Consider the following 15,611-nt stretch of genomic DNA (forward strand, 5'->3'; position numbering starts at 1 on the left):
TTTTCCAGTAGTCATGTATGGATGTGAGAGTTGGGCCATAAAAATGGCTGAGCCTCCCATAAAAATGGCTGAGGCTGATACTTTCAAACTGTGGTGCTGGAGAAGACTCTTGAGAGTCCCTTGGACAGCAAGGAAATCAAACCAGTCAATCCTAAAGGAAATCACCCCTGAATATTCATTGGAAGGGCTGATTCTGAAGCTGAAGCTCCAATACTTTGGCCACCTAATGCAAAGAGCCGATTCACCAGAAAAGACCCTGATGCTGGGAAAGATTGAGGGCAAGAAGAGAGGGCAATAAGATGGTTGGATGGTATCACTGACTCAGTGGACATGAGTTTGAGCTAACTCAAGGAGATAGTGAAATACAGGGAAGCCTGGCATGCTGTAGTTCATGGGGTCACAGAGAGCCGGACTCGACTTGGCAACTGAACAACAATAAGAGCCGAGGCACAGTAGTTGTGGTGCATGGGCTTAGCTACTCTGCAACCTGTAGGATCTTCCTGGACCAGGGATTAAACCCATGTCTGCTACACAGGCAAGTGAATTCTTTACCACTGAGCCACCAGGGAAGCCTGTAAAATGTTTTTATTATCAGTCTCCCCCCACTAGCATGTGAGCTCCATGAAGGTAGGAATTATCTGTTTTGTTTGGTTGCTATGTCTTTTGACACTGAATAGATAGTAAATATTGATGGCTCTACTTAAAGACCAACTTTTTCTATGACTTTCACTTCTAGAATATCTAGCATCTAGTGGCCAGAGGCTAAAGAAATGGAGAAAAACTAATCCTTTCCCTAGATTAATATACTATTTCAGAGGATGAATGTGAACCTAAAAGTAAAATAAATATACACAAGTAAAAAGTAAGGATACAGAAGAAAGACCGATCATATTTGTCACAGGTCACTCAGGAAGGATATGCCGATGACACCACCCTAATGGCAGAAAGCAAAGAAGAACTAAAGAGCTTCTTGATGAAAGTGAAAGAGGAGAGTGAAAAAGTTGGCTTAGAACTAACATTCAGAAAACTAAGATCATGGCATCTGGTCCCATCACTTCAGGGTACATAGATGGGGAAACAGTGGAAACAGTGACAGACTTTATTTTTCTGGGCTCCAAAATGTGTTGACTGTAGCCATGAAATAAAAAGATGCTTACTCCTTAGAAGAAAAGTTATGACCAACCTAGACAGCATATTAAAAAGCAGAGACATTACTTTGCCAACAAAGGTCTGTCTATTCAAAACTATGGTTTTTCCAGTAGTCATGTATGGATGTGAGAGTTGGACTATAAAGAAAGCTGAGCACCGCAGAATTGATGCTTTTGAACTGTGGTGTTGGAGAAGACTCTTGAGAGTCCCTTGGACTGCAAGGAGATCCAACCAGACCATCCTAAAGGAAATCAGTCCAGAATATTCATTGGAAGGACTGATTCTGAAGCTGAAGCTCTAATACTTTGGCCACCTGATGTGAAGAACTGACTCATTTGAAAAGACCCTGATACTGGGAAAGATTGAAGGCAGGAGGAGAAGGGGATGACAGAGGATGAGATGGTTGGATAGCATCACCGACTCAATGGGCATGAGTTTGAGTGGACTCCGAGAGTTGGTGATGGACGAGAGGCCTGGTGTGCTGCAGTCCATGGTGTCGCAAAGAGTCGGACAGGACTGAGTGACTGAACTGAACTGAACCTGGGAAGGAGGTCATTGAACTGTCCTTTGACAAGCTAAACATCATCCAGGGCAAACACACATACCTATATACACACAGGTTGCACAGACACACACATAAGGAAGCTCAACTCGTTCAAAAAACAAAGAATTATCCAGTTTGCCTGCTTTAGGATCCTTCACCCCTTCTCCATGACTCCCCAACATTTGTATGGCAGACCACTGACCAATGACGTTAGAGAAATAAGTCAAGGTTATATCACGAACAGTTTCAATCTTGGGCTAAAGGTTCAATTCAGTGGCTAATGAGAAACTGATAACAACTATGTTTTAGAAGAATCAATCTGGAAAAGATGAACATGATAATTGGGAAGACAGACACTGACAGATACAACAGTAAAGAAGTGAGATAGGAAGCATTTGCAATCTTCCAGACAAAAGAGTTGGTGAGAGCATGAAAACATGATCAGAAAGAAAATAGATGGAAAACACAGAACCTTTTGTGCTTGGTAAGAAATTAGATATGGAAGGCAAGGCATAGGATAAGTCAAAACTGCTTCAGGTTTTGCTAGGGCGGTTAAGAGACTTGATGGAGAATTAACAGAAGAGGGAAAACAGAAAAAGGGACAGGTTTAAGGCACAGAAAGGGAATAGGAATTACAGCAGAAACAGTAAAGATGAAAATACACAAAATACCAAAGGCCAAATGTTTGGCAAAAGTTCTTTAAAAATATGGATAATATGTGAATACCATATAGAGTGAATATAGCAATAACTACCTAAAAAGTCATCTTTGAAAGCTTCACCCCACCCCACATATACCCCAGCTTTTCATGAAACAGGGAGAAATCAATGTTCCGTTTTTTTCTTTATTTTTTTAGAGGTGGAAAAGTCTTTTATTCTATCGGTCAGGCCCATTGGCCTAGCCTCGACCTGGAATCGGGAATAGCTGAGCAGGACCTCTCCTTCCCCTCCCTCTTCCTCCGGCTTCTCTTTTTCCTTCGTCTGCTCCTCCTCCTGCACCAGGGTTTGTTCTGGCTCCTTCCCCAGTTGGACACCACAGTAGGTGACAAATAGGACAGCTAGCATGGTCTTTGGGAACCCTGTGAGTAGCAGGGACTGGGCGACCAGCTCTGTGAACTCAAGGTTGTTCAGGCTTACAAGGTTGTACGCGATAATGGCTTAGAAGTGCATGGCCCCAAAGATAGCTCAGAGCCTGCAGAAGATCTGCTCCAAACGTGAGGCTTCGATTCACATTAGAGGCCCCTACTCTGCCAGCTTCTGTACCCAGAGTTCAAAGTTGAGGCCAAAGCAGTTAAGGCATGACCACAGGTAGACAATATCATAAGACAAAGCCACAGAGTGGTGATGGCAAATGTGGCCCCAGTGGCCAGCAGCTCTGGGATCACTGCAGAGTGCTCCCCAACAATGTGGTCATATACACACTTGCAGAGCCAATCGTTGATGCCAAGGTCAAAGTGCATCTCCTCAAAAATGTAGAGCACTGTGATACACTGGGGAGCCTGTTGGGGATCCAAGGGGTCGAGGTGCACCATGGTGTTGACAACGCTGAAGAGGATGGCCACCTTCACCCAGTCATACACCAAGTTTGAGTAGGTTAAGCCAGCTGCAGACGGGGGTCATCCCTGCCCACTGCCCACCCCAACCCAAGCTTCCCAAAATCCAAGAGAGGCCCCTATTTTTTTTGGCTGCGCTGGGTCTTCCTTGTGGGGAACATGCTCTTCCTTGCTGCAGGAGGGTTTTCTCTAGTTGTGGCGAGCAGGGCTACTGTCTAGCTGCTGTGTGCAAGCTTCTTATTGCAGTGCAAAAACTTCCAGAGGAGGCCCCATTTCAACAAACATTGTCATGAACCTTAGTTGTCTTTTTAAGTCTTCCGTTAGTCTCTTTTAGACCACAGATCATTAACTTTTATTTAGTTATTTTTACCAGGAATAAGCATCATATATCAGAGATGCCTTATAACTTAAATAACTTTGGAGTCATATATAATTTCCATGGATAAGATAGTTGGATAGCATCACTGACTCAAAGGACATGAGTTTGAGCAAACTCTGGGAGATAGTGAAGGACAGGGAAGCCTGATGTGCTGTAGTCCATGGAGTCACAAATGACTTAGCGACTGAATAACGACAACATAATTTATCCATGTATAACATATAATCTGGGCTTCCCTGGTGTCTTAGCAGTAAAGAATTCACCTGCAATGCAGGAGCTGAAGGAGATCTAGGTTCCATCCCTGGGTCGGAAAGATACCCTGGAGGAGGGCGTGGCAACCCACCCCAGTATTCTTGCCTGAAAAATCCCATGGACAGAGTAGACTGGTGGGCTCCAGTCCAAAGGGTCGCAAAGAGTTAGACATGACTGAAGCAACTTGGCACTCATACAACATGATCTTTGTGTTTTTAGTAGAATGTATCCATAAACAAAATTTAAAATATTTTAGATGCTATACAACTTCACATGAAATTAAACATCCACATTTTCTTTTATATGTATATAAAGTATAGCATTTTAGTATATTAGAAGAAATATCATAATAATTTCTGAAAGGATACACGAGAAACTGTCAGCAGAGATTACCTCTGTAGAGTGGAATGCATGAAGGAAGGGGGCGGGTCTTACACCTTTCATTTCATTGTACAATATTTTATATGGTTTGATTTTTTGTTTTCTTTTGGCCTCTCCTCGTGACATGTGGGATCTTATTTCACCAACCAGGAACAGACCAGGGATTGAATCCATGCCCCATGCAGTGGAAGCACAGAATCTTAACCACTGGACCACCAGGGAATTCTTGAAAGCAGGAATTTTAGGAAACGGTGTCTTTTTTTAAATTATGGCATTAGTGATCAGGTATCCAAAAAATGAAAAGTAACATAATTGTCTTTTTCTACAGTCCACCAAAGATGTACCTTAAATTTCTAATACAGTATAGTGAAAACAAACAGAAACATGACTGTCTGCTTCTCTACTTAAGAGGTAAGTGATCTTAAAGGCAATAAAGGTCTGATCTTCAGTTTTTAATCTGTAAAAGATGAGTGATACTTCCCCTGAGATATGATGTGAATATCAAATAAGATCATTTCAGCAAAGGACCTACCACAGTGCTATGGTATGTGCTATATTCCTTTCATTTCCTTAGTACCCCTAGACCTGCAGAACAGATCATTATTCATCCAACCAATACATATGTACCACCCACCTACTGTATGCCAGCCATTATGTTAGATGGTCAAGCTATAAAAATCAGATAAAATTCCTACAAAGACTTTTGCAAGAGAGCAAGCTGTTCCAAAAAAAGTATACACAAAAAGTACAATTTGTCAGTATCTATCCAGTATTAGGGGTGTGCAAGAAGTATTATAAGGTACAAAGAGGAGAGAGGCCAGGTCTATTGGGATGGGGTGGTGAGAGGAACATTAGGAAAAGCTAGAGTCTTGAACTGAGCCTTGAAAAATGAGTAAGAATTTTCTGAGTATTTCAGAAGACAAACTGCATTATCTCAATGTCATTACAATTAGATATAATTTCTACGAACTAGAAATTAAAGAACTGACCTCATTTATTTTTATTGTTGTCAACAGGTATTTTTTACACAGGTGCTACATATCAGAGATATAACAGTAAATAAAAACTTGGGCCCTGCACTTCAGGGAGTTTATATTCTAGTGGGAAAGGGAGATCTTAATCAAATAACCAGAGAAATTTATGTAAAATTGAAACTGGGATAAGTATTTCTGAGAAAAGGCTTAGTGCATGATAATATAAGAGCATAAAAAGAGGAATGACCTAAACAAGTTTACAGAAGCCTTCTTTAAGGAAGTAATGATTGAACCCAAAGTTTCCATCCCATAATTGAGGACCTAAGATCATGCATGCCCCATGGCATGGCCAAAAAATAGATGTTCCAGAAAAAAGAATCAGAGCTAATGGTAGAAGAGTTTGGGGTCTTCAAGGGACTAATCACAACTTCAAACGCACTACCATACTATGCCCCTCCAGGGTTCAGGCAGGTCACTTATATTGACAAATGTGTAAGATAATAGCCCGGAGAAGGCAATGGCACCCCACTCCAGTACTCTTGCCTGGAAAATCCCATGGACGGAGGAGCCTGGTAGGCTGCAGTCCATGGGGTTGCTGAGGGTCGGACACGACTGAGCGACTTCCACTTTCACTTTTCACTTTCATGCACTGGAGAAGGAAATGGCAACCCACTCCAGTGTTCTTGCCTGGAGAATCCCAGGGACAGGGGAGCCTGGTGGGCTGCCGTCTATGGGGTCGCACAGAGTCGGACACGACTTAAACGTCGCTTCAGTCGTTTAAGTCGGCTCGTTTAACCAGGCTCCCCCTGTTGCCATTGCCTTCCCCGGTAAGATAATAGAGGGAGCTGCTAAACGGAAGAACTGTAAAATGCTTGCTTTGCCTAAAATAAAACATATCTGCCAATGAAATTCACTGGTTTACAAGAACAGAATTATTGGCTTGCAATTTTAGAATAAAGCCATTGAGGCTGGAGTGGGAAAAACTAGGATATTTGTGATGTAAGATGAGGTAGAAAAGTAGGTCAAGTCTTATAGCCACTGGCAGCCTTGTAGCCACTTTAGGAGTCTTGACATTATCCCTGAAGCAACATGAAGCCAGTGTTAAGCTGTGTCTAACATAGTGAGGCATATTTCAAAATGGTCATTCTGCCTGTGGCTTAGATAATGAAATAGGACAAAAGTGGGTGTGAGTACACTATTGCAAAACATGGCAATTGGTCTAGAGTAAAGGCCATGGGAATGGACAGAAGTGGATGGATTTGAGACATGCTGAAGTGATGAAAGGGATAGAACTTGGTGATGGATTCAGTGAAAGGACTGAGGAAAGGGAGATATCAAAGCTAATTCCTAGGTTCCTGGTTATATGACTGGATGGATTCACTGAGGCAAGGATCACTGGGAGAGGATCAGTTTGTTATTACTCTAGGGCAAAGTGAAAGGACAGGGGAGAGAATGAGTTGCTTGGTAGCAACATATGGAGTATGCAGAGGCCTCAGAGACCTCTAAGAGGAGATACTGAAGAGGTGAATATATGGAGCAGTCTGGGCTGAAAATATAGTATTAGTTAAGTCCAAGCTAAAGAGAGAGAGAACCTAGAACTCAGCCTTGTGCATGTCCATGCGTCCTAAGTCACTTTAGTCGTGTCTGACTCTTTGCAACCCTATGGACTGTACCCCTCCAGGTTCCTCTGTCCATGGGATTCTCCAAAGAATACTGGAGTGGTTTGCCATTCTCTCCTCCAGGGGATCTTCTCGACCCAGGGATAAAACCTGGATATCCTGCATTGCAGGCAGATTCTTTATTGTCTGAGCCACCAAGGAAGCCCCAGCCTTGAGTAACTGTAATACCTAATGGCCAGTTGGAGAATGATGAGCTGGTAAAGAAGATGGAGGAGTAGCTAGATATATGGTAGAGGCAGGGTAGGGCAGGGGTTGAAAGTGTGTATAGAAGTCAGTGGTAAGGAGTGTTTTAAGAGTAATGTAATATTGGAAATGTTGAGTTTAAAAAGTCTGTGAAGGATCTAAGTCAAAATAGTCTGGAGCTCAAAAATGGGAGTCAGGCTAGAGAGATAAACTTGGAAGCCTAGGGCATTTACGTGGCAACTTAAAGCCATGTTTGTTTAGAAAGTATAGTATAACGTGTAAAGATGGTATTCAATCAACAGTAGCAATTATATTATTCACACACTGGAGCAATAATAACACTGATGGATTTGCTTAGTGTTTTTCACTGAGAAGATAACATGGGATATATTATCCAATTGCTCTGTCAGTCAATATTTGGCCTGTCAGGAATATTTATTGAGGGTATTATAGTATCAGTTTCTCTAAAGAGATAGGACACAAAAGAAATAGAAGATATGAGTCTTACTCTGAAGTTTTCACATAGTTGGGGAAACAAAATGTGTACATAGATAATACTAATAAACAGTGTCAAAATCACATTATCAGTGAGTATAAAGTAATGAAGTTCAACACTATTCTTCATGAATGCTGAGGAGGGGAGATAATTCTGAGGTTATGTATGTTTGGTAGGGTTATTTCCTGTTTAATTTTTTTCAATTTTAATTTTTAATTTAATTTAATTTTTTTGGCTGGGCCACTCACAGATTGTAGGATCTTAGTTCCCTGGTCAGGGATCCAACCCAGGCCCCAGCAATGAAAGCACAGAGTTCTAACGACTAGACCACCAGGGAATTCCCTAGTAGGATTGTTCAAGAACAATTTTCTAGGGTTCTTGGTGGCCTAGTGGCTAAGACTCTGTGCTCCCAATATATGGGGCCTATGTTCGATCCCTGATCAGGGAACTAGATCCCACATGCCACAACTAAGAGTTCACATGCCACAACCCAAACAAAAAAAAAAAACAAGCCACAATGAAGATCAAAGATCCTGCATGCCACAACTAAGATTCAGCTCATTCAAATAAACTGATTAATAAATTAATTTTTTAAAAAGAACAATTTTCTAGAGGAGCTGAGTTATCAGTGGATTTTAAATAATAGAAGTCTTCAGATGGTGAAGGCTTTAGCAAACTTTAAGGCAATGATAGATATTTTTGAAATGCATCTTATATCTATGAAGAGGGGATGGGAAAGGGACCTACAGTGTCCCTGCTTAGCACTTTACATTTTCTGCCATGTGTAAGGTATTGTGACAATGTGAAGATTACCAAGAAATTAGCCTCTTTTGTACAAACATATAGAATGATATGGGCTTCCCAGGTGGCACCAGTGGTAAAGAAACTGCTTGCCAATGCAGGAGACGTAAAGACTCAGGTTCGATCCCTGGGTCGGGAAGATCCCGTGGAGGAGGGTATGGCAACCCACTCCCATGTTTTTACCTGGAGAATCCGTGGATAGAGGCTGTAGTCCATAGGGTTTCAAAGAGTCTGACACAACTGAAATGACTTAGGACTCGCACAGAGAATTACATAATTGTGGTCACAGCGTTTAGATAGTTTAGATAGGACCTTTGAGAGTCATTTAACAAATATTGGGTGTCTGCTTTGTTTTATGTCCTGAATCACTATGTGTGGACCAGGAACTAGCACTGGAAATATAGAAAAGGAAGAGAAGTCCTTTGAGAGGTGTACAGTTTAGTAACGGGGTGGCATGAGAGAGAAGTACTATGATAGATATGGGACTATTGCAGAAGCACTGTTGAGAGAGCTACGAAGCTCTTAATTCTGCCTCGGTTATTATGTGAGGTTTCATAGACAAGGAACTTTGTGAGCTGGGTTTTGAGGGATGAAGATAAGTGTGCCAGCCTGGCAAGATTGAGAGTAATATAGAGGAAAGAGAGGAGAGAACAGGAGGGAGAAGGACATTCCAGGCAGACCTGTATCTGTCCCAACTTTTCCATCCCCTCTATTCACAATGCTAGAGAAAGTACATTTGTTTAGAAGAGACTCGCCAAATTATCAACAGCCTTAAGTGAATTCTCAGAAGGGAGGAAGGAAACATTTGGAAATAATTCAGACAGGTGGCTTTAATGTGCCTGCTAGGTAGAAGTCACCACGTGTGGTGTAATGAGAAACAAGTATCAGAGCAGAGCAGAGCGGGTCCCAGCATGTCTCGGGTGAAAATGCAAAGAAAGAGATGAGGAACACAGCACACAGCTTCAGGGGCCAGAGATAATGGACTGCAGCCACAACATTCAGGGCTGGAGAGTCAGCTTTGGAAGTTGGCTGGACCAGGAGATCCAAAGTGTTTGCAATGCCAAGAGGGCTCTGAAGAAGGAAGTAGCCAGAGGAAGAAGATGGTGAAGGCATTTTGGTTGGACTTCTAGGAGAAGAACCAGGATGGCCTATAGGTGTCACAAAATTCCAGGGATGAGAAATTTCAAAATGTAGGGTAGGGGCTGCTGCTGCTGTGCTGTCGCTTCAGTTGTGTCCGACTCTGTGCAACCCCATAGACGGCAGCCCACCAGGCTCCACTGTCCCTGGGATTCTCCAGGCAAGAACACTGGAGTGGCTTGCCATTTCCTTCTCCAATGCACGAGGATGAAAAGTGAAAGTGAAGTCACTCAGTCATTCCAACTCTTTGCGACCCCATGGACTGAAGTCTATCAGGCTCCTCCGTCCGTGGGATTTTCCAGGCAAGAGTACTGGAGTGGGGTGCCATTGCCTTTTCCAAGAGTGGGGGCGGAGGGGGGGGATGAAAAAAGGGAATGAAGAAGCTGTGTTGTGAATGTAACTTCAGGAGAGTAAGTCAGTGGACTCAGAAACAAATAGCTGTTATAGGAACAGGAAACAGCATGAAATAGAATTTGTCATGGAGAGAAATAGGGCTAAAGATAGACGGGGAGGTAAGACAAAGCAAAAGCATGTCCTAAGTATGATAAACATGGAAGACCTCTAGACAGTAGACAAGAAGGTACTTGTGAAGAAGAGCCTGAAGAGACTAAAAAGAAGGATTAATTAATGTAGTAATGCTTCAATAAAGTAGCATGGAGACTAGGCTGAAGGGCACAAGAAAATGCACGGCCACGTAACAGGGGAAAAAACTTCAGGTAAGGACGGAAACAGTACTGTTCAGGAAGGGAGGGAGAGGTAATTAAGAAATCGATTGTAGAGCTTCCCTGGTGGAGCAATGGTGAAGAATCTGCCTGCCAGTGCAGTAGACACAGCTTTGATCCCTGGTCCGGGAAGATCCCACATGCTATGGAGCAACTAAGCCCCCACGCCACAACTGTCAAGCCTGTGCTTTAGAGCCCAGGAGCCGCAACTACTGAGCTCCTGCACAGCAACTACTGAAGCCTGCGTGCTCTAGAGCCTGAGCTCCCCAACAAGAGAAGCCACCATAGTGAGAAGCCCATGAGCCACGACTAGAGAGTAGCTCCCACTCGCCACAATTAGACAAAAGCCCACGCAGCAGTGAAGACCCATCACAGCCAAATAATTAAAATGCTATATATGAAAAAGAAATCTATTGTGGTTATCATTTTGTAATAGGTAGAAATATTGAATCACTGTGTTGTAGACCAGAAACTAACAGACCGTTGTAGGTCAATTACACTTCAAAAATAAATAAGCAAACAAAGAAACTCATATAAAAAATGATCAGATTTGTGGTTATCAGAGGTGGAGAGTGGGGGGAGATGGAATTGGATGAAGATAGTCAAAATGTACAAAAACTTCTGATTATAAAATAAATAAGCACTAGGGATATAATGTACAACACAATATAACACTGCTATATGTCATATGTAAAATTTAAGAGAGTAAATTGTAAGAGTTTTCATCACAAGGAAAAAAATTTTCTTTCATTTTGTTTCTACATGAAAGTGAAAATGAAAGTGAAGTCAGTCGTGTCCGACTCTTTGTGACCCCATGGACTGTACCCCACTAGGCTCCTCGGTCCATGGGATTTCCAGGCATGAATACTGGAGTGGGTTGCCATTTCCTGACCCAGAGATCGAACCTGGGTCTCCTGCATTGTAGGCAGACGCTTTACTGTCTGAGCTAGCAGGGAAGTACCTCTACATGCGATAAAACTTACTCACTAAATTTATTGTGGTAATCATTTCATGATGTATATAAATCAAATCGTTACGTTGCACACTTTAAAGGTATACAGTGCTATATGTCATTTATATCTCAATAAAACTGGAAGAAGTAAAAAAGAAATCAAGAGCCTCTCTTGACAGCCTGGGCTGTGGACAGCTTTGGAGGTTAAGAAAATAAAGGCTTAAAACAGATCTCATGGCAGGAAGAGACTCAAAAGCTCCCAAAATAGTGATTGCTGAGGAGAAATAAAGACCTAATGCAGATTTAGGTCTTACGATGTCAAAGCTGTCTAAGGCCCTCACAGAATTCTGCTGTTTGCAAACAGTAGAGAAAATGGATGATGTGGATGTAGAAGTCAAATCAGGATGCTTCCAGGATAGGTTAAATTCTGGAGAGGTTAAGAGGATGAATGAATTAGTGGGTTGGAAAGTTTATCATTAAAGTTGCTGGACAAGGCATAAATGGGGAAAATGGCTGAATTTTGTCATAGAAGTAGGGAAGGAGTTTTTACCAAAACAGACTGAGTTTGACCACACTGATTTGATTTGATTTGGGATATGTTTAGTTTTTAATTAAAAAAAATTTTTTTTGGCCACAACTCTAGGTATGTAGGATCTTTTATTCCCCAACCAAGGATAGAACCAGCGCCCCCTGTAATAGGAGCTCAGAGTTTTAATTATTGTACTGTCAGGAAAGTCCAAAGGATATGGTTCTTTTGGAAGCTGACTATATAATAAAAGATCTTGTTTCATTATCATAACTAGAATATATCTTCATTCTCTATAGTTATTGTGAAGGTATGCTAATTTTCCCACTTCCTTCCAAAACCAGTTCCAAAACCAATTTGGCAAGCCTAAAATTTTTTCTCCTTCAGAACATCAATTTGATTTCCTCTACCACCTTCTCAACTGAGGTGTCTTTTGGTTTGTACCTACCATATGTTATATGTACCCTATGTTTTCTTGACAATCTTTGATACAGTTTAGAAACTTGAGTGAGAAAAAGATTTTGGGTCTGCATCTGCCAGTAAACTGACAAGTAAATGTCAATTCCTGCAGACCTGCTCCATGAAAATTCTCTGAGAATTCCCTTGGGTCTTTCAACTCTAGGTTTTCCGTGCTTTCTTGGACTTCTAGCAGAATTGATAGCGTTACATCTTTTTCGATGCTGACCTATTAGCACAGGTTTATCTTGCCCATCCTCCCCTGCTCTTCCAGGACCTCTCTGATTGTAGTTAGTGTCCCACATCACCAAGGGACTATTAACTCTTTTCTAGCTACTATTATATCATTATATCATCTATCAATCCATCCATCCACGCCTGTTCTCCTTATAGAGAATAGTAAGTCTGTCTTTCCTAGTTGTTTGCACAATTTTTACTTTTATGGATGTGTAAGAGTTCTCCACCAGCAGTTAGTTCTGCCAAATTAAAAAAAAATTGCCAACAGAAAAAAAAATCTTTTTTTTTTTTTTTTGCCAATAGAGGACATTAGTGAAGTTAATTAGTAAACAGGGCAACTAAGCTGAAATTACAGTTATGTATTTAGGAAGTTACATAAGCAAAGATCCTATACCTACCTTATTTTCACCTCTCTCTTCTAGAGAGGTTTTTGGAAATAAGACTGGAATTCTTGCTTTGTTATTAAGAATGGGTAAGGATAGTAGGAAATTGCTTAAATATTTATTCTTTGATACTGAGGTCTGGAAAGAATTGCACTTTCTTTTCTTCTCTTTGGGTAGATTCATGTTATTGTTTAGTTTCCCACAATTTATTCAACCTTTTAGTGTCTGTTATAATTATCAGACCCCTTTTCTAACAGGTTCAAATGAAACAGATTTTGCTAGGGCTATGTTTTAAGTCTCAGATACCAAGGTGACTTTCATTGTCATCTACATGCTGATGACTTTCAAATTTGCTTTTCCAAGCTAAACCTCTTTTCCAAACTCAAACTTGTCTCAGACTTGGTCATCGGGACCTATCTATCTTGTTTTTTCCCTTGTTTTTAATGGACTGTTACTCAGTTTCTGATTTTTTAATTGAATTTTGTTTTTTGGACATGGCATGTGAAATTTTAGTTCCCTGACTAGGGATCAAACGTGCATTCCCTGCAGTGGAGTCTTAACCACTGGACCACCAGGGAAGTTTCAGTTTCCAATTTTCTACCATTGTGAAATACAGTGAAATTGTTTTGTCACCACAGATACAAACCCACCTTCAGGGCCTTTGCATTTGCTCCTTCCTAAGCATAAAATCCGCCCCCAGCTTTCTCCCTAATCTCTTTCAGATCTATTCCATGAGCTGATTGCTGGATTTAAAATTGCAGCTTTCCCCAGGATTCAATGTCCCCTACTCTCCTTCTCCCTCCTCCCACTCTCACCATCACCATCTAACACATTATGTGTATTCTGCTTTCTAGCTTTTATTCTCCTTGCCCCCACTCCATTATTGAATACTCCATTATTGAATACAAGCACCAAGTCACCACTAGAGAAGAGGTTTCAGTTTGCTTCCTGCTGTTTCCCCAAAGTATGAAACTGTGCCTGGCACACAGTATGGACTCAAATAATGTTTATGAAATGGAGAGAATAAGCATTGTCTTGGACATTTCTCTATATCTTTGTGTGATTTTTCCATCTCAATAGCTTTTCTTTTTCTTTTTTAAATAATTTATTTGGCTGGGACACGTGGGGTATTTGATCTTTGTAGTAGCACAGGGAATCTAGTTCCCTGACCAGGGATCGAACCCTAGCCCCCTGCAATGGGAGTCTTAGCCACTGGACCAGCAGGGAAGCCCCTCAATACCTTTTAAAGTAAATCATTTCAATTAATTGACAAAAGCCAGGATATTGCTAGTTCATGATAGCCTTTCTCCCTTTGTTCTTTAAGAAAATTAAGTTTTGAGTCAAACTCTCCCAACATTCTTTTCATTTCGGTCCTAGGAGATTGTTTCTGACAAGATACTGACAATTAGGCTTTCGCAAACATTAAGAAGAGTGGCATTTTTGCAGAAGTTTTATTTTAAAAACCACATTTCTTTCTCCAATCAAGGTATTTATCTGACTGTAGCCCTGAAAATACTGCAGTGGAGCAGTTCGTTTGCTCTGCTTGCAAACCTGGAATGTGTGTTCCTCCTGGGTAGGAAGCAAATTGCATTAAACTCTGTACGCCCAGCTCCTAGCTCAAGAATAAATTTGAATGAATCAATCAGTGAGAAAGTTTGAAAGTTTAGGAATCTTTCTCAAAAGAACAATCTGGTTATGTTTATTAAAGCAGGTATAACAAAGAATAAAAATTATGTTCAGGATAAGGATAGAATGGTGTGGAAGGCAATACAAGTAGTCTTTTCCCTTCCATTGAAATTTGACCTGGAAGGAATGATTTCTATGTTCCTTACCACTGTGACTCCGTTAAAGATCTAGATTCCCATGTCTGTTTAATAACTGTCTGCTGGAAGAAGCAACAGCCCATCAGACACTTCGGGAGAAATTGGAACGCCCCAGTCAGTCTTACTTCTGGTATACTGGCACTGGTTATTCGTCTTAATGATGAAAACTTATTTATTCCTATGTCTTCTTCATCGGGAAAATGAATACCACCAACGCACAAAGGCAAATAACTAACAAAAATGTTATGATGACACTTGAGACATCAAGCTCTGAGTCAAGGGAACACAACCCTTCTCTGGCTTCTCTCTAAGGTGCTGAGGGCAGTTTTCCATTGCTTGCGACCCAAATATTGCTCAATGGTGGCATCTCTGACCTCGCATCCCCATTAATGTATCTATAAACATTCAATTCAGAGACCCCAAAACTTTTCTCTCAGCCCCAGAGTACCTAGTTAAAAAAACATATATATATCATGACAAGAAGATCTTGATAACGTTTTCCCTCTCCAATACTCTCCTTTGACCTTTAAAAAAAAAATGGTTGGGAGAGAAGAGGGCCAAGGGGAGGGGTAAGGGTCCACAGGAGAGTCCAGCTCCAGTTTAGGGAAATCCAGCTCGCGTTTTGCCTCTCGCTCAGCAGAGCAGGGTCCAGGGAAGGCAGAGCCCCAGCTTCACTCCCTGAGGTCTGTCCTGGGGAGACAGTGCTGCTCCGGGGGGCTGACCTGGCGGGGAGCGGCAGCGCAGCCCGCTCCCGCGCCGCTTTGTGCGCGCAGCCGCTGGGCCCTCTGCTCCCGGGTCTGCCCCCCCGGACGCCCCCCTGCCCCGCCCCAGTCATGCAACTCTACCTGCCTCTGCGCTGTGGACCTTTGGGAAGCAGTCGCCCACCCCGGGGGCTCGGGCCCTGACCCTGCCAGGCAGCCGGTAGGTGTCCTCCCGGGGCCCTCCCGCGCCCCTCGCGCCCGCCGGGGCCCCTGACTCCGAAGTT

At 42.0% G+C, this 15,611-nt stretch overlaps 1 protein-coding gene across 3 annotated transcripts in view; it reads left to right on the top strand.

Annotated features, from left to right (window-relative positions):
- Positions 1–15,283: 15,283 nt before the first annotated feature.
- TET1 (tet methylcytosine dioxygenase 1) overlaps positions 15,284–15,611 on the top strand; it is a 135,784-nt gene continuing 135,456 nt past the window's right edge. For all 3 annotated transcript variants that reach the window (XM_027530769.1, XM_027530770.1, XM_027530771.1), the window contains exon 1: positions 15,284–15,547. The gene's annotated coding sequence lies outside the window, so the exon portion shown is untranslated. The remainder of the gene's footprint in view (positions 15,548–15,611) is intronic.

This window comes from Bos indicus x Bos taurus, chromosome 28 (assembly GCF_003369695.1).
Source record: "Bos indicus x Bos taurus breed Angus x Brahman F1 hybrid chromosome 28, Bos_hybrid_MaternalHap_v2.0, whole genome shotgun sequence".
Lineage (NCBI taxonomy): Eukaryota > Metazoa > Chordata > Mammalia > Artiodactyla > Bovidae > Bos > Bos indicus x Bos taurus.